The sequence below is a fragment of the Haemaphysalis longicornis genome, unplaced genomic scaffold (genome assembly GCF_048455015.1).
Source record: "Haemaphysalis longicornis isolate Haplotype H1 unplaced genomic scaffold, Haemaphysalis longicornis Haplotype H1 scaffold_9, whole genome shotgun sequence".
NCBI classification, from domain to species: Eukaryota; Metazoa; Arthropoda; class Arachnida; order Ixodida; family Ixodidae; genus Haemaphysalis; species Haemaphysalis longicornis.
Window position 1 is genome coordinate 7,230,750 of NW_027526460.1, and position 19,280 is coordinate 7,250,029.

Sequence of the window (19,280 nt, forward strand, 5' to 3'; positions counted from 1 at the left end):
GGGGCCAGAAAGCCAGCTAGCCGGGCAGCCATCCAGCTCTTTGTAACCGGAATTAGTAGTAAAAAAAAAAAAGCTTAGCATAAAAAAAGTAACTTGTCGCAGCTTGCACTAGTAGTGCAAGGCTGGAGAAACAGCAGAGCTGGTGGCCCATCTTTCTTCGTCGGAGGCCAGGCTGTTGCACCTCAGATAGATTTGATTGATTGATTGTAGGATTTAACCCGAGGCGCGTCGTAGTAGAGGGCTCTGGATTAATTGTGATCACTTGGGAATCTTTAACGTGCGCCAAAATCTCGTACACACGGGCGTTTTTGCTGTTCGCCTCCATCGCGAAAGCGGCCGCCGCGGCCGGGAATCGAACCCGCGTCCTCGTGCTCAGCAGCGCAACGCCTTAGCCACTGAGCTACCGCGGCGGGTTACTAGATATCCGAACTTGCCACTGAAAGTTCTCCACGACTGGCAGGCCCGGATCGTTTTGTCCGCAGCCTTTCACATCTCTCCCGAGTGGACCGCGTTAGCACGCGCTAGAACCCGCACCAAGTCCAAAGTCAACGCTGCGAATAACCCAAACGAAATAATTCTGTACGCATGGAACGTTATGATATGTAATTTCGATGGACGCCGCTTTCATAACGCGACCCAGATTCGATTCCCATCAAGGGAGGCGTTTTCTTTCTTTCCAGTTGAGGGCTTTCTGTTCGCGTTGGACGACTTACGGCTGGGTTAAACAGCTCAGCTGTTAGAAATTACTTTGGCGTATATCCCGCCCACAGGAACCCTAAAAATTCTCCCCCACCCCCCTCTTCCTTTTTTTTTTTTTTTCCGGGCCATTTTGCAGGCATGCAGATGTACTAGGGCTTATTTCTCTACGCTGTGCGACACCTTCGACGACTCGTTCGCGCATTTGGATGGCCAGGGCGCCTAGCAAACAGTTCAAAAACCGCTCTGAAATGATACGCTGAGGGGAACTTGCACTGACTTCTTGCTTGCCAACCTGCAAGCGGGCCTTGTTTTGCTTTCGCGGGCGATCTCCCAAGCAAGCACGTTGTTTTGACGCGGAATCGAGAGTTTCTTCAACTTGCCCTGCGCTTGCGGTGCACAAAGGAAATCTTGGAGCACACGTTGGATGCGTGACCAGGAGCTTGATGCCTGCGCGCACATGCCCGCTGTGCCGCACAGCAACCCGCTGTTTTCGGAAGGTGCCCAACACGCGCCGCACGTTGCGCACCAACCCCACGTGCGGAAAACAATGAGCATCACTCTCGTGAAGCGGTCTCTCCGGACGCGTCACTCTCGCAACGGAAAGATGTCTGCAGAAACTCCGACAATTGAGGCGTTTTCTTTTTCGAAGTGAACCAGATGCACCTATGCGAATTTGAGAAACAAGCGGAAGTTTGTTACCGGACCTAAATGCAGCGCCGTCAAAACTATTATACGATATATTTTACATGTCATCTAGGGAAGTTTATGGCTACAAGTAATTAAAAATAATCCGTGAAGTTGAGCCATATATTGGGGTGATAAGTTTGGATTTGGCTCATACTGAATTGAAACACTCAAGGTGATGCTGCATTCTCACGAAAACTTTATTTAAATCGATTTTCAAACATCGTCGATTGCGTTTAGGTGGAAAAGGCATTAACAATATGCAACAGGGGCCTCAAGAACAGTAGAACTATACATGGAGAGTAGGTGAGTCCTCTCGGCAGCATTAGCTGCTGCTTTTGAATTCTTCCCTAGGATAATTATCTTGGGCACGCCTCAAGGCACTAACGAAGTAGGCAAGCTCTTCGTTGCTTTACCATGAATTTCCAAAACGGTTCACAAGAAGGCTGCTCATATCTTATTCTTCAGAACTGTGAAGTGGTTCGTACTCTCAGAGGGAGGGAGATTTGCCAGGGCTTGTAAGTGGCAGCTATGTAGTTAAGTACTGATATCGTAAATGTGGGAGTAAAAAATAATAAATATAACCAGAGTTATTTCACAGGAACGGGGGAGGCAAAATGAAATTATTGTTTCACATCTCTGTTTCATTTTGTTCACTTCGTCATGGATCTGGGGGAGATCTGTCGCCGATCTCCTAATTCCCGTCTGAATTCATAATAAGCGAGCTCCGAAACGCAAAAAAAAAAAAAATCCGAAAATACCCACGAAACCGTCTGAACACTCAAGCCAAAAGCAAACTCCTTTTGGGCAAATGCATTTGGCTCACTGTGATCTTTGAAACAGCAGGATCTGGTTCATTTTCGATACGAGCTACGATCCGCGTACAGGTTTTCGGGGCCTTATCTCAACTATTCTCTAGCCACATCGTTTCTAGGGGAAAGTTGCCGAGTTTTTCTTATCACTGCAGCTTTATCCGACTCAGTTTCGGTTCCTGGATCTGGCTCATTTTGAAACAAAAAACAAAACGCCTCAGTTGTCTATCTAATGCGTTGCATTCTTATGCCGCTTGTCTAGAATATGAGTCCGTTACAGCGAGATTTGGCTATAGGCAGCCAAAGACATCGGGTAATTTCGTTGTTTTTTGTGTTTTTTTTTCTTATTTTCACCAATAATGTAGATTTATACCATTACTGCCATTAAGTGCCGTTACTTGGCCAATTATGCATTTATCTGCAGATGCAAGGCGCAGTGCATGGTTGGTCCGTTTTATCTATGGTTTATTCGTATTTCCAACGTTCTTTTTCGCTCTTTTTAATGCGTAGCATCCCTTGCCGAGTACCCCCACAGCCAGGACCGTGTAACACCCTGCATTTCAACAAAAATGCAGATTCGGCGGAAGTTCAACCTGTAATCGTCGTTATAATAGCGTAAATAAAGATAACTGGTAGAACAGAATTTTGAAAATTAAAAAAGTGACAAAACTACAAGGAATTGGCGAAAGGTGGCGAACTGTGTAACGCCCTGCATTTCAACAAAAAATGTAGATCTGGCGGAGGTTCCACGTGTAGTCGCTATAATGGTGTAGCTGGAGACAGTTCATCATCATCATCAACAACAACAGCCTGCTCAGGCCCACTGCAGGGCGAAGGCCTCTCCCACTGACCTCCAACCGCTCCTGTCCTGCGCTGCTCGAGTCCACAGTTTACACCCAAAGTTCCTTATTTCATCCCTCAATCGGGTTAATGGCCTTCCCTTTCTTCCAGACCCATCTCTTGGTATCCACTCTGTTACACTAATTGTCCACCGGTTGTCGGTTCGTCTCACTACATGGCCAGCCCAGGTGCATTTCTTTTTCTTATTTGAACTATGATGTCTTCTACTCCAGTTTGTTCTCTGATCCACGTAGCTCGTGTCTCCCTGAGTGTTACACCTAACATTATTCGTTCCATTGGCCGTTGACCCGACCTAAGTTTGCTTTCTAGTTTTTTAGTAAGTCGTCAAGTCTCATCTCCATATGCCATCACCGGCAGTATGCAGTGGTTATATTTTTCTTTTGAGTGACAGAGGTAGCTTACTTTTCATTATTTGGGAGTGCTTGCCGAGTGCTCCCCAGCCATACCTGTTCTACGCCGGATTTCTCTCTGGTGGTTGGGGTCAGCACTAACCCCAACCACCGAGGCAATTATATTCTCGTACTTCTTCCAGCGCTTCGTCTTCTAAGGTGAAGAGGCCGCTTACGGCATGCTTATTCCTCATTACTTCAGATGTATTCATATTTATTTCTAGCCTCACAGCAGTGCTTTCTAATTGCAGTTTCTCGGGCATTTTTTGCAGGTGTTCTGCAGTCTCACTCAGCAATACTATGTCATCCGCAGACCTCAAATGACTCAAGTACTCTCCGTTTATCCTTAATCCTGTGTTTTCCCAGTCAAGCTTTCTGAATACCCCATCCAGACGTGCTGTGAACAGTTTTGGCGTAATAGTGTCTCCCTGCCTTACTCCTTTTTGAATGGAGAATTTATCGCTTTGCTTGTGAAGTGCCATCCTGCCCGCACGTCCCTTATATATGTCGTCTAGAAGTCTTATGTAGGTCTTTGATTGATTGTAGGGTTTAACGCGCCGACGCAACGTAGGCGATGAGGCGCGCCGTAGTGGAGGGCTCCGGATTAATTTTGACCACCTGGGGATCTTTAACGTGCGCCGAAATCTCGTACACACGGGCGTTTTTGCTTTTCGCCTCCATCAGAAAAGCGGCCGCCGCGGCCGGGAATCGAACCCGCGACCTCGTGCTCAGCAGCGCAACGCCTTAGCCACTGAGCCACCGCGGCGGGTTCTTATGTAGGTCTCTTCTATTCCCTGGTCTTTTAATGCTTTTAGCATGGCTGCGGTTTGTATTGAGTCAAACGCTTCCTCATAGTCTATAAATGCCATGTAAACGGGATTAGCGTAACTCTGCGGATTTTTCTATCACTTGATTGACGACATGGATGCGATCCATGGTTGAGTATCGTTTCCTAAACCCAGCCTGCTCCCTGGTCTGTTTGGAACCCCGGCTGTCACCTTTGCGGCTAACTATAACTTTGGCAAACGGCTTGCAAACAACTGAGAGTAGGCTGATGGGCCTGTAGTTCTTGAGCTCCTTGGTATCTCCCTTTTTATGAATCAGGATAATGTTGGCGTTTTTCCAGGCTATGGCCACTTTTGAGTCCTTGAGCATTCTGAAAATAGTGCAGCAAGCTTTTCCAGTACTATATCTCTTCCCTCCTCCGATAAATCCGCGGATATGCCGTCGCCGCCTGCAGCTTTTCCTCTTTCCATGTCTTTGAGAGGCTTTTTTACTTCCTCTTTAGCGACTAATGCTACATCGCAAGTTCAAGGCCAACTGCTACGAAAATTTACCTACCCCAAACTCTGTTTCAACGTGTGGTACTAAAATCTCTTGTGAATTAATTTTAAACTCCACACGCGCGCAGTACCTTCATTAAAACCGTTCGTACGCCACTTCAGCCAACGCAGCACCTAGCGGAGTGTCGCCACTGCGGCGAACTTCCGCATGTGACGTTCCAGTCAGGACTCCCGTCCCGCCATCGTCTCTCCTCAGTAGCCCTTTCACGTGCTGCCTCAGGCGAGTGAGCAGCGTAATTCGCGCCTCGTGAGGCAGCATTACTACGCTTGGGCACTCGCCCTCTGTCCGAACAACTCTCTCTCTCTCTCTCTCTCTCTCTCTCTCTCTCTCTCTCTCTCTCTCTCTCTCTCTCTCTCTCTCTCTCTCTCTCTCTCTCTCTCTCTCTCTCTCTCTCTCTCTCTCTCTCTCTCTCTCTCTCTCTCTCTCTCTCTCTCTCTCTCTCTCTCTCTCTCTCTCTCTCGTGCATGAACAATTACTTTCACGCGCTCCCGTAATGTGAGAAGTGCAAATTTGCTTTGGAGAGTTATTTTAAGCTCATCCGTCCCGGCTCTGACTGACCCCACGCAGGGTTCCTTCCTCTTCGCCAGTTTCCTCCTTTCTCTTTTGAGATCCAGGCTTATCCTGCGTCTAACGATGCTATGATTGCTGCTCCGAACCTTACTTAAAACCCCTACGTCTTGCACAATACCTGAGCTGTCACTTAAAATGAAGTCGATTGCGTTTTTTGTTGTACCATCGGCACTTCTCTATGTCCATTTCCTATTATTTCGTTTGTAGAAGAATGTGTTCCTTAACCTCAGGTTACTTCTCTCTGCAAATCCTACCAGGGTATCTCCCCGACTGTTGCTATTGTCTATTAAAAAATTTCCCACTGACATTTCTCCCATTTGCGTCTTACCGACTTTTGCGTTAACCCCCCATCACAATTCACCAATCACAATCGTGAACTGTACTGTTCCCTTCTTCATGGCTGATTCCACGTACTCGTAGAAAATGTCTTCGGTTTCATCATCGTAGCTAGTTGTTGGCGCATAGGCCTGTACTATATTTAACCTGTATCGTTTATTCAGCTTGATCACAATGGCTGGGACTATTTCGCTAATGCTGAAGAATTCTTCCACGTTTCCTGCTATTTCTCTGTGGATTACTAATCCCACTCCGTGTTCTTTCTTCTCTTGGAGTCCTCTGTAGCATAGAATATGCCCGCTAGTGAGCTCCACAAAGCCTACTCCTGTCCTCCTAACTTCGCTTAACCCTATCATATCCCACTTAATGTCCGAGAGTTCCTTTAGTAGTACAGCTAAGCCTCCATCGCTAGACAGTGTTCGTGCGTTGAACGTCGCCAGGGTGGCCTGTGCGATGGCGGCCTGTCCGGAACGAGAGATTCTTAGTACTCTCTGCTGTATCGCTGTTCTGACCGCCGCCGCGGACATGTGGTCTACAGCTGCTGGGGACCGAGGGCCGAAAGTTGAGTTGGTTGGTCGTGGGAGGTGGCGGCCAACTACTACACCAGGGTGGCCAGATGCTTCTCTGGTGAGGGAGTGCTGTTTGTGTCCCTAAGAGCCTACCTAGCATGGTTGAACCTTTCTAGTGCACCCTCCTAGGTATTTTGGATGATGGTCACTTTCGGAGCAGGCTTGCGTTGGTCGGGCTGAGGGAGCCATACTAATGGAAACAAATGGTCGAACAAAATTTCCAAGAACCAAGAAATAAGAAAAACAGCGAAAAGTGGCGCACGTGTAACGCACGGCATTCCCACAAAAATGCAGATTTGACGGAAGTTCGGCCTGTAGTCGTTATAATAGCGTAAGTGGAGATAATTGGTGAATAGAATCTTGAAAGTGAAGAAATTTTGCTGTAAAGAACTCATACTCCAGACCAGCGGCATAAGAATGCTACACATTTCTAGACAATTCTCTGAATTTCTGTAGATTCTTAGTTTAGTATTCTGTTTTTTGGAGGAGATGTGTAAGATAGGTAATTTTTTTATTTCGTCAGTTCATTTTTGTGTTTCTCTATTATTCTTATTTTCTGGTTTTTGGAAATTCTATTCAACGAATTATCTCCAGTTGCGCTACCTGTACTGATAAAATTGTTACTTCCGCCAGTTATGTATTATTGTGTAATTGTAGGGAATTACACAGTTTGCTCATTTCCGCTATTTTTATTCGTATTTCGAACGTTATTCGCTGTCTTTTTTTTTGTTTATTGATCGGTTGTATCCGATTTAAATCGCCGGCGCAAAGCAGGCGATGAGGCACGCCGTAGTGGAGGGCTCCAGATTAATTTTGACCACCTGGGGATTTTTAACGTCCGCCGAAATCTCATATACCCACGGGCGTTTTTGCTTTTTCCCTCCACCAGAATAGCGGCCGCCGCGGCCGGGAATTGAACCCGCGACCTCGTGCTCAGCAGCGCAACGCCTTAGCCACTGAACCACCTCAGCGGGTCGTTTTTTGTTTAGTCTTGAGTTTTTGTAGATGTATAAGATGCACGTCACGTCCCTTCAAGAAGGGACAACGCCTTCGAGCGATGTGAAAGAGACTTAATAACCCTGTGGACATCTGCTGGACGTACAGGTCTAGTGAAAATGACCTAAATCCGTCCCGTCCTTTTCACCGTCCGTGTCTTTCGCATGCGCTAAATCTTATTTCTGTATTATGAACGAACTCGCCCAGCAACACGTCTCGCTAAATCAAGTGGTCCGTGTGCGGGGCGGCACGCGTTGTGAATGAGTCCCATCCCCCCGCTGTTTTATTTCCCCTCCTCTTCCTCCTCTTCCCCCGCAGGAGGCGTTCGACCTCGCCCTTCTGAATAAATTCATTCATTCATTCAATCATTTCGTCTTGACACTTATAAATTTCTCTTCTGGTTTTTCTTCTTTTCTGGTTTTCTAAAATTTTGTTTGACAAATTATCTCCATTTACGCTATTATAACGATTACAGATGAAACTCTTCAATTCTTCATTTTTGCGCGAACGCAGGGCGTTACACGGTTCTGGCTGTGGGGTGACTCGGCAAAGCATTAATTAAGCATTAATAGTCTGCTAGTACTGCAACGGCCAAGCATAAAAGAGCAAGGCGCACGAAACGTCGTTCACAGGCGAACAAGAACTGCTCAGAATTTCGGCGGGAGTGAAGGAAGGGGGGGGGGTCTTTCAGCGAAGCTTAATGCAACGAGAACACGGTCTCTGCGATTTGCCCACGCTTCTGCGGGATGTTTTTGTTCCACACCGCTGTTACCCGGTTTTATTACTGTCATGACTCAGCGGTGAACCGGAGGCCCACAACGTGACGCTTTTCTTTGAGGGCGTTAACTATGCTACGCAGACACGGTGCACGCATGCAGATCTGTCGCAGAGAAGTCAGAGGTATGTGAGTGCAGGTGCTAATTAAAGCAAATGGCGAGATAAGCACGCCAGCGAAAGAAACGGATTTGTTTGTTAGCCCCTGCCATTTGCGTGTGCGCGTCACGTGCACGTACACGTGTGCCCGCTTCAGCCGTTCTTACCTGGACCGCGCTGGCTGGCATTATATAGGTCGCGCCGGCGTGCTTCGCGTGCCGCGAATGATTAACGGCTTCGTTTTACTGCGAAGCTTTCTATCCCTCACGGATGGCTATGTAGTTACGCCAGGACTCGCTGCAGGAAAGCCACCATTACAGAATGGGTTTCCACAAAGGCACATCAGTCATACCACAAACGTAGACAGCGAAAGGTGTTTGCGCACAAAACACGATACGGTATAGCACTGGAAGAAAAATTCGCATTGTAACAGAATCGCTGACGATGGTGAACGTTCCATCATCGCATTGGTGTCACTCAGCATTTCCTTTGGGTTCATTGCGCGGTTTATTTTTTAATCATGATTGTTTTTAAGTTACTTTAATTAAAGTTAGAAAGCCCTTCTTCGGAAATTCTAAGCGTGCCCTTTAATCCCGCCGTTTAAATCTAACAGTATTACATCAACCTCCATATAATAATCCTTAACACGACGTTTTAATAATGCAGGTCGGCCCGTAAATATAAGATTACAGATGTTTCATTAAAATTTTCACTTTTGCAGCTCCTGCACATCTGGGCTAGGCTAAACGCTCTCAACGCCTTAACTTCTAACCGAACTGCTCCTGGCAAAAACAGATACTACCCCTATTATCCTCGCAACCACGCGCACCTTACCGCACCTGCCGAGTTACCAAAACACGCGTTTTTTGCCTGGAAAACGCAATTCAAATCTCTAGTAAAACCGCGTGGCCCAGACGGAGCTAACTCCGCGCGCTAAACCGCCAGCTTAAACGCGAAAACTTCCTTGCGGACAACTGACAACCGATAAACAAGCACGGCCATGCAGTGCCTACCGATAGACGGAAAAGTAGGAGAGTACCGATAACTGGATGGATAGATAAGGAAATCTAGTGGCAAATAATTGCTCAAGAGGGCGCAGTATTGGAGAAGTTTAAAGTCAATTGTAGAGGCCTTTGTCCTGCAATTACAGAAATGCGCTAATGATAAGGATTACGACGACGACGATGATGGTGATATATTTAATTTTGTTGATAAATACGCAGCGTCTAGAGTGCCGTCCGACGACATTAAGACTGGACTGAAACAGGCCTGAGCATCTGCTGTTGTGGTGTAGAGGTTCCGTCTTAGGTGCCTGTTACCCAGGCCCGCGGTTCGAGTCCTGCTTTTACCACCTTTATATTTCTTACATCTTAATTTTTAATTATAGTATTTATAGGTTAAGTTAGGTTTCGGTGTTTTAAATGATTTTTCTTCAGTTTGTTACGTTATGTTAGGCTAGTTATTGAAGGCGAAATAGCGCCAAACGCGGCATTTTTTCATATAAACGCCGATAGGTGTCGTTTTAGTGTAGTGCTTATACGCCTCGAGTGCTGCCTGTGGGAGCGCCACTGAAATCGCCCTAGCGGCCCGTTTTGAAAGCAGCTTCGGGGGGTCTGGCCCGCTCCGCTGCTTTTGCGGCACGTTTCACGATTGAGATTTACCCTTTGTATGCGCTAGAAAAACATTTATGTGGAGCAGTCACCACTATGCTGGCAAATAGCAAATATGGAGCATTCAGAAATATTTCTAACGCAATATTAGTGGGCTTAATTCGGTCTATACAAGCCCCAGGTGTGTGTCACAGGCCGGCGTCGCGAAACCGGCATAATCAGAATCAGAATCAGAATTTTTTTTTTTCCTCAGTGGAAAAACGGACCTCAGACAAAAAGCTGCTCATTCAGCAGCTTGACGAGGCCTGAGGCCATACACACAAGGTGGCGAAATAGCGCAATCATGGAGCTGATTGTAATTACACTGCCTTGAAATTTACTAACAGTGTCTCCGTAAGGACCGTTTCTTCAGATGGTCATTCTACGGCTGTACACTACTGTGTAAATCGGTTTTGTGCGCTTACATAACCTAGTGGAGCGCTCATGCCTGGCAGCGTGCCAGTTACTCTTGCCAATATGCCATACCTCAGGTATTGATCACTACCCTTGGCAAGCCATTGTAGCATAAATTTCACGAAAATTCTACGAAATGAGTATGATGGACAATGGAATATTATACTCAGGGATCCCCACACGACAAAACATTTAATGCAGGGTCGTTTTTAGTGAGGTGTGGGCCGGCAAACATCCATTATCTGCTTCATATCATTTTTGTGTAGCTTATATTCCCACAAAAGGCACAAGATATTGTCAGGTTTTTGGTAATCACATCCACGAAATATATTTTTATACGATGTACATATTCGAAACCAAGCCGCATTTGTTGTCCGCGCTGCTAAACCAGATCAACCTCTCACTGTGCCATTATCAGGTCTAAACGAGGCGGCAATAGAATTTACTTGTGCCTGACGTATTCGGAGATGACACTGGTGATATGCTGCTGCCGTCACCGACGCCCGTAAGGGCGGCCAAGCAGTCCGCTGAACCGCGTCCACGGATAGTTCTTGTAGGCGCTCGAGCACTCTACCAAGACGCAGCTGTTTTTTGTAGTGCCCGAAATGCACTATTTGCTGAGAGACGTGACCATAGCAAGTTTTTTAGGGCGCGGAAAGGCAAAAAGAAACGAAAGAGAACCGAAACATTGCATGAGCCCCTATCAGCCACGCAGCGCAAATCCCGCAAACGCCGCAGAGAAGCGGCGGCAGGCGGCGCAGTGATCTCGAAGCTCGAGGCGTATACAGTGCCGGGGGACGGCGCTCTAGACACAGCCTTATAAATATTTTGTCTGCGATATTTTGCTTTTCTGCCGTAATTGTGTCTTGGAAACAATATGGTTTATGGTGTAGTAATTTAGCTCGAAACATTGAAAGAAATAGCGTTTAAGTGTCGAGGAGGGCAAGCGTAGCGGCGTGATCAGCTTTACACGATTGGTGACCGCTAAAAAGCGCAAAGGCTCACGGGTACGTCGTCTGCTCCCGCCACTTCCGCTTCGAGATCTCGCCTGCCCTGCCGTATGCCGGCGGCTTTCAGGCGCGCGTATGCGTATTGTTTATTTGTCACGGGGTGCTTACCTGTCAGATAAACCCCTAGTAAGGTCCATCGTTGTTATTATGGAATTCTCAATGCATGAGCGTTTTTTTCCCCGGTGGACACAGATAAGCAACAAGCACACACGCGCGTGAAAGCCGACGGCGTACGGGTGGCCAGGAGAGCTCCCGAACCGGACGTGGCGGCACTCCATGGGAGAAAACACTGTATCCATGAGCCTTTGCGCTTTTTACCGGTCACCTATGGCAATACCGGTGCACGCGGCCCGAAGTAAGATTCTTGGGGAGACAGCATGGCATTCTCCACAAGAAACACAGACAGCGCGTGCTGGGGTCGAACCCTCGACGCTGTGCTGAGCAGCACAACGTCACCTTGACTTGGACACAGCGACGGGTACGAGAAGCGACCGGTTCTCTTGGCGGCACGCGAGGCCATGCAGCTTGACTGAACACCGACCACCTTTGTGAACGTAGCTAGTGCAAGTCTCAAAGTACATGGAGATCCCATCGTTCTTACAAACTGCACAGGCGGCTTCAATGCTCACGGACTACGGCGGGCGGGTGTTCCGTTCAATTTGCAATGGGTTAATCGGCCACTGATATATCTTTGGTCTTGCTCTCCGCAATATTTTCCCGCGTCATGTCTTGAGTGGAAAGCAGTCCACGCTAATATTACACGCTTTTGTTGCATTCGTCAAGTCTTCGTCTACTAAGCGAAAACCCGCCGTTGCTCTCAAGATTAACGTTGGTAAAGCCGCATAGAGTCACCATTCGGAGACTAATACATACCCAGCTTTCTCTCTCAAAATTCCGACTCTCAGGAACCTAGCAAAACCACTTCAGGAAAGTGATATTTGGCATAAAGCAAGAAGTCAACGTGAAGATAAAAACACTGAAAGAAGTTTCCAGGATTCTGAATATTTTGTGTGTAATTCGCTGTCAAATCTTATTCCCCATGCATTTCTATGGGATAGTTTCCATGGCTCAGGAAACCAGTCGCGCAACGTGCCAGACTTGAAACTGTGCGCAAAGCAAGTTTTCACCCTCAATATTATCTGCGCAAAAAAACTTTCTTTACATTTCGCTAAATAACTACAGAGTAATCACTGTTGCAAGGACTGCCATGAGCGGGAAAGCTGCACATGACTTAAACGTTTTCTCCGGCCTTCGCTCGGAAAAATGGGCCGTTCCGACGACACGACACGGCCCACTTTCTTCCTGTTCAATGCACTTCTTAGAAGAAACGAAGTATGCACCCCGTAAAATGAACACTGACCCCACGGTACGGCTTGACGTGTGAAGGTCAAGCTTATAATCGCAGCAAATGTGGGACTTGTAGCTGTCAGGGACAAACGCTTGGCCGAGCACCAAGGATCGTGCACAGGTAGTTTGACAAAACATTGTCGCCTGCGCACACTTCTATTGTTTCCGAATTAAAGCGTTAACATTCATGCTTACACGTTTTTTTTTTCGTTTCGTTTCCTCATTTCACCTTTACTTTTCCATGCGTGGGCATGCGAGCCGTGTCAGCGCTCTCTTCAGCTGCTGCCCGCGTGCACCTGCATACAGTTAATCTTCAGCCGCTGCGGAACCCAGAAAGATGTAAAGATCTGCGAGATAAACACATGCCTGCCTTTCTTTTCGCCGCTTAAAATGAGCCTACGGAAACAGGGCTTGGGCCTTTCCCGTTTGAGCTCGCTTTGGAACTGAAAAACAAAAGCAAACAGCAGCATTTGGTAGGCTGCGGCACAGGGAGAGAGGGAAAGCGCGCGTGAGTCCTTGTTACCAAGTTCGCTCCAAGTCGCAGTCGGCCTTCATGGGGCGCACCACGTGAGCGAAAGTCAGCCGAGGGACCGTTTTTTGTGTGCATCTGCCTCAGGATCTTACAAAGACGATTAATAATCTTTCTTGGGCTACCCACGCGTAAAAATTCGGTCTGTCTGTCACTCGCTTCAACTGCCCGGCCAGACAGCATGTGAAAGAATAGACACGGGTGAATCTACCGCTCTTGTGGAACCCATCGTTACGACTCATAGGAACCATTCCTTTAATTACGCATGCGGTGCTTTGTTTTTACCAACCGAACATTTTGAATTTTCGTTCATTTTGGCAAAAATTACGTATACTAACCTACAGAGCTCGTTACCATGCTCTTCTAACCATGCTCTTCTCTTACTACCTACAAAACAATTTAAAAAAAGAGCAGTAATTCCTAAAGCTACAATCGATTCAGATTGTATGAAAAGATAACCTTCCTAATCACTTATTCCAACACATCAGCATAGTTCAGTTGTAGGTTAAGCAACATGGCAGCCACTCTACCACTGGAGTCTGATTTGTGACAGCTTCTACTGATGTCTATAAATAGCACCGAATTTGCGCTTCGCATGACGACGTCCCCGGCATTTTACAGCGCCGGCTGTTACGGGGAAAATGTCGGCTTTACATCACGTTTGCGCCAATAACTTCATCATCGGACACGAAGTTTTGGTGGGAAGTGCCCTCTGAGCTCGTTCCGCGTATTCTCGGTACTTTAAAGGGTGCCCATTCCAATAACTTGTAACGATACTTACCAGTTTTCAAGCTAAGGTAACGCGTACAGCGTTATCTGATTGTTGTAATGATCGTTTATAATAATTTATGCAGGACCGGCCAGGCCGACACTCTACAGTAGCATTAAGGTAGTGTTCTTTATTTGAGCTTTCCCACTCGCACCCCCAGCTGGGCCAGATGATGGGACGTCCACTTGGCCTCTTACGCAGTCGGCGTGAGGAAGAGGCGTTCAGTTTCTTTGGTGAGCGAGAGCACGCCGTGTTTTTCCGCTGTTTTCGCCGTGCCATTTATCTCTTCTCTGGAGGAAGGAATCATTGCCACCTTTTATTTACTGCGAATGCCGGATTTCAGTCCGCGGCGATTCTGAGACTGCGTGATAATCGAATAGGCCTATTATTTTCAAAGTGAAAATTCTATTGCACGGGAATCTGCGACGTGTTAGACATATCTCGTTGGTCCTGAACCTGCCCTTCTCAAAAATGCGATTTATGCCGCTACAGAGTAATACCGTTGTGCTATTTGTGCCTATATGAACAGTGTACGGGGTGTGCACGTTTGTATACGGTGTGTGTACAGTCATGGTCGAATAAAATGCGAACAGCAAAATGCGAACCAAAACCGTTCGTGGGCGTCAAATAAATGCGCGCTATTGGTATATTTCGAAAGCCACATATGCCAAGTTTGGTGTTGTAGTAAAGCCATGCACCAATTTGACTTGCATGGAAAGAAATCGCGCTGTTTGTGCGTTCTGGTTCATATTTTCATGCTCGCGTTTCATTCGTCCATGACTTTACTTGTATATGAATGAATGGAATAAAAAACGAGCGGAAAACACAGGACACAGAAGAAAACGACGGGACTAGCTGGCACTAGCAACTGAACGAACAAGGCACTGGAACGTCTGGAAATACCTTCCGGCAACATCATGCGCATGTGTGAAATAGTCATGTGTCGCATGAACGAAATGTTATCAAGCAACCACAGCGTTTAGAAAGTTCATCTCTTTGATAGACAGGAGCAATGACGCAATACTTGCGTATTGTGTATGAGGAGCAATACCTGTGTATCTGTGCGCGGTGGGTGTCCTTAGCCCACCGTGGGCAAGCAAACAAAGACAAAGGTTTTCGGCAAAGCTGAAACTTGAGCTAGCTGAAGCTGCATGTCTACTGAGACACGCGCTGCATTAAACCTGAAGCGAATTAAAGGCAAGACGCGGGAGCAGGAGCAGAGCCTGCTTCGTGCGATTTTTCTTTCGCCTTGTTTTGATGCCGAAGAGCCCTATTTATCAGTCTACCCGAACAAAAAAAGACAAAAAGGAAGAAAAACGTGGCCTCTTCTTGCCTTTATTTATTCATTCATTTTATTTTTTTCAGCCTCTTCGACCGTTGTCGGTATTCGTGTCACCCATAAGCATTGTATCTCAGTGCGCCTTAATATGCGCAGACTGGCGCATCTCGCGCTTCGTGTTTGAGTACTGTTATTTGGCCACGCATGTACAAATGACAAGGGAGTGACGGAACACAAGATGGACAAATGCTGCGCAACCGCGCATGACGCACAGCCGACGGAAAGTTACAACGAAGTCATAGCATACGTCAAATGTAAAGAGAATAAAGACCTTAAGTTTCGCACCTAGCGACACGCTGTTGGGCTCTACGGGAAAATTGCAGATATGTGAATTAGACTGTACAGCTCCGCTGACGCCATTGCGCAGTGTCCAGTACAACGTCTGAGAAGATGAATTGAAACCACAGTCGCCGTACTGTAACGCAAAAAAAAAAAAAAAGCCCCGTCGCCGATTTTCCGTACCCGTGAATTTGCACGAAAAGAAACGTCAGGGCTTATGATTCGTTGTACGTTGCTACCGCCGAATAACATGCAAATTCGGAACAAAGGTTTAAGGCGCTATCGGATGCTGGTGATGCAGAGGCATACGGCATATAGACAGAAAGCCAAACTAAATAACAGGCAGAAAATGAAACAGTAACAGTTCGCGCTGTTCCTGAAGCGCAGATTATTGTCAACGTCTACAAATGTTCTTGTTGGTCGGACTGGAACCGACAAACGCGTCTGTACAGGCAGTTGATGTTAGTTCAACAATCTTCGTTGACCATAAAAGTGTGCCACTAATATAGTTTCATATGCAGCGATCGTTCCTTTTGCCGCGAGCTTAATCGCGCTTCGAGGTACCGTCCCCTCGTATTTTAGCTTTGTTTCGGCGGACATAGCAACTCACGTAAAAATTAACGAACAGCGCTAGGACGAAAGAGCCCTGCAACAGTGCGATGACAGCCAGGGGCCTTGGGTAGCCGCAGTCGTAGAAGAACGTGATGGCCATGTGCGACATGAGCCCCACAAACTGGGCGATCTGCAGCTGGGTGATGTAGCGCTTCCACCAGAGGTGCTTCCGCACCGACGGTCCCAGGGCGGCGAGGAAGTAGTAGGAGTACATGACGACGTGCACGAAGGCGTTCACGCACAGGCCCAGCATGGGTTGGCCGTCGGCGCCGAAGTGCATGTAGAACCACGCGCTCAGCACCACGAGGAAGTGGTGCACGAGGTGGAGGAAGCTGACCTGAGAGAACTTCTTGCGCAGCACGAAGAACACCGTGTCCACGAAGTCGGCGATCCGGATCAGGCTGTACCACCAGCCCAGACTCAGTATGTCCATGTCCGCCGCGGTCGGCGAGTGGTAGTTGATGCCCTGGCACAAGAAGCTGTACCTCCCGCCCAGGTACGTCGACTGGAACACTCGCACCGCGAAGTAGGCGTTCGCGACCACGTTGAGGGCGTTGTACGTCAGCACGGCCCACCGGAGGTCGAAGGGCTGGCGGCCTTTCATCCAGCGCGGACCGGCGACCTTGGCGAAGTACACGTACCCGAGCAGCAGCGGCAGCACGAACTTGGTGTCGGCCACGCCACCCCAGCCCTCGGTGCGAGGGTCCCGCAGGGACGAGGCGTAGCGGTAGAGGTCAGCGATGGACCACGACCAAGCTGATGCGGATGACGGCGAAGCCATGCCGTCCATTTGCGTTGGTCGGCAACTCCCTTTTCCTGTAGAATGCGATGCAAGCGGCCCACGAGCCCTCGCACGAGTTTCTTTCGCTGATGCGAGCGACGCTGTGTAGGCGATTATCTTTCAAACTGATTCCGAGTCGTTCTTTTGCAGCAAACTTTGCTTCGTCACCGACATGACTGCAACGGCACGCGCTCGATAATGTTTCGCGGTCAGACAGATCGATTCTTTTAAGTATGACCACCTCCTTCGGTGCTCCGATGAATAAAATGAGCGAGTGCAAACCAAGCAGCGGAAAAACCCAGCTTCATGAGTTGCATGTCGATTCTATCTTTGTATGCTGCACTGTGACGGGAACTGGGGCGAAATACGAGACGGCTGCTGGCGCTCTATTGCAGCGTTCCCGATGACTGTATTGAATAAATCGAGACCGAAAGGCTAAACATGGGTCACGAAAACGCGACTGGCGTAGCCGGGTGTAATAGCGTCAATTCAAGCGCACATAATCTCAGATTTACTCAAACCATGAGCCTATTGCCTGTTTGCTCCGGTGCGCGTGAGGTTGCAGGAAGCGCCAGATGCAAACATTAACGATTACGCAAGCGAGTTGTTTGCCGCTGGCCCCGTCGAATTGAAAACTATCCAAGCGCAGCTGTTCTGCTGTTGCAGTTCACTTGAAAAAGTTTCGACGGACAGAGAACTGAAACCGGCCGCTTCAATGCAACATTCGCCCGGCACTGCCCCGTTAAGCCGTAACTATAAGAAGGCAAGCAAGAAGAAAAAAATTGGCGCCGCTTGCACTAGTGGTGCAAGGCTGGAGAAACAGCTGAGCTGGCGGCCCCTCTCCCTTTGTCGGAGACCCGGATGTTGCGACATCATCATCATCAGCAGCAGCAGCAGCAGCCCACTAGGTCCACTGCAGGACGAAGGCCTCTCCCATCGACTTCCAACCGCCCCTGTCCGTTCTTTGCCTCCGCATTTCCTTACTTCGTCCCTCCATCGGGTAATCGGCCTCGTTTCTGTCTCCACTCTGTCACCCTCGCGGTCCACCGATCATCATTTCGCCTAATTACGTGGCCAGCCCAAGTCCATTTTCTTTTCTTTGTTTGAATTATGCTATCTTCTACTGTATAGTTTGTTCTCTGTTCCATAAAGCCCGTTTCCTGTCTCCAAGCGTTGCTCCGGTCATTATTCGTTCCATGACCCATCGAGCTGATCTAAAATTGCTTTCCATTCGTTTAGTAAGGCGCCAAATTTCCGCTCCATATCTCATCACCTCGCATTTATTTGCAAACTTTCCGCTGAAGGTTCTCCGTGGCTGGCGGGCCCGGATCGTTTCGTCCGCAATCTTTCACATCTCTTTCAAAGTGTTATCATGAGCGCGCGCGAGGAGCCGCGGCCAAGCCCAAAGCCAACGACCGCGCTACGAACCCAAAGGAAATGCTGCGTATGTTCTTGTTCCCCACCGCTGTAGCCCTCGGGCCTTTGGGGTGGCCCAGTGTATATAGGTCGCCCGTTTCACGGCATAAAGGTCTCGGGTTCGATTCCGGGGACCTCCTTAACCTTTGGTTTGGTCCGACGGACGACCTAAATAGCTCTGCTGTTAAAACGAGAGCGACTGTGGAATAGTGGTGCAACCTAACCGGGAACTTCAACGTCATATACTCCTCGTTATCTAAGCAGTGATGGCCTCGAACGAGTTCAGGCTATGCCTGCCCGTGAGATTAGTTCTCCCGCGCAAGCCGCATTTGTCTTAATCGCTAAGCTGTCTCTTTCGAATTATCTTTCAATGTGGAGTTTGTGCACCCAGGCGGTACAACTGACGCTTTCTGCTTGAACTTTCTTTTAGGGGTGAATCTCCTTAGGGGCTCGAGCTGTCGGCGTCTCCTGTCGCCGTCGTCGTTTCATGTGGTCAAGGTACTAAAAAACCGGGACACTCGTTTCCTAACGCCTCGCGCTAGAACGCTTCGTGCTTCACAGAAACGAGACTTACAGCAGCGCAGTATGCCTGTACTCCCCAGAGGTTTCATCTCCGCGGGCAAAAACGCCAAGGCGCCAAGAATACACTTATACACTGCATGCTTTGCTGCGCACGAGGTCGCGGGTTCGATTCCCGGCCGCGGCGGCCGCTTTTCTGATGGAGGCAAAAAGTAAAAACGCCCGTGGGTGTACGAGATTTCGGCGCACGTGAAATATCCCCAGGTGGTCAAAATTAATCCGAAGCCCTCCACTACGGCGCGCCTCATCGCCTGCGTTGCGTTGGCGCGTAAAACCCAACAATCAATCAATCAATCAATCAATCAATCAACACTGCATGCTTCGCCCCTCCCCAGGTTTCACGCTAGTGGAGATATCCCGGTTTTTCTTAATTTTTTCCTTTTTTAAGTTAGTGGCGTGAGAGCACTGGATTAGATATAGACC

General features: G+C 48.1%; 1 protein-coding gene and 1 pseudogene across 2 annotated transcripts in view; one reads left to right on the plus strand and one right to left on the minus strand.

Moving 5' to 3' along the window:
• Positions 1 to 19,280, plus strand: part of LOC144153913 (uncharacterized) — a 444,120-nt gene that overhangs the window by 356,118 nt on the left and 68,722 nt on the right. The window lies entirely within an intron of this gene.
• LOC144151502 (very long chain fatty acid elongase AAEL008004 pseudogene) lies at positions 15,316 to 17,247 on the minus strand (annotated as a pseudogene).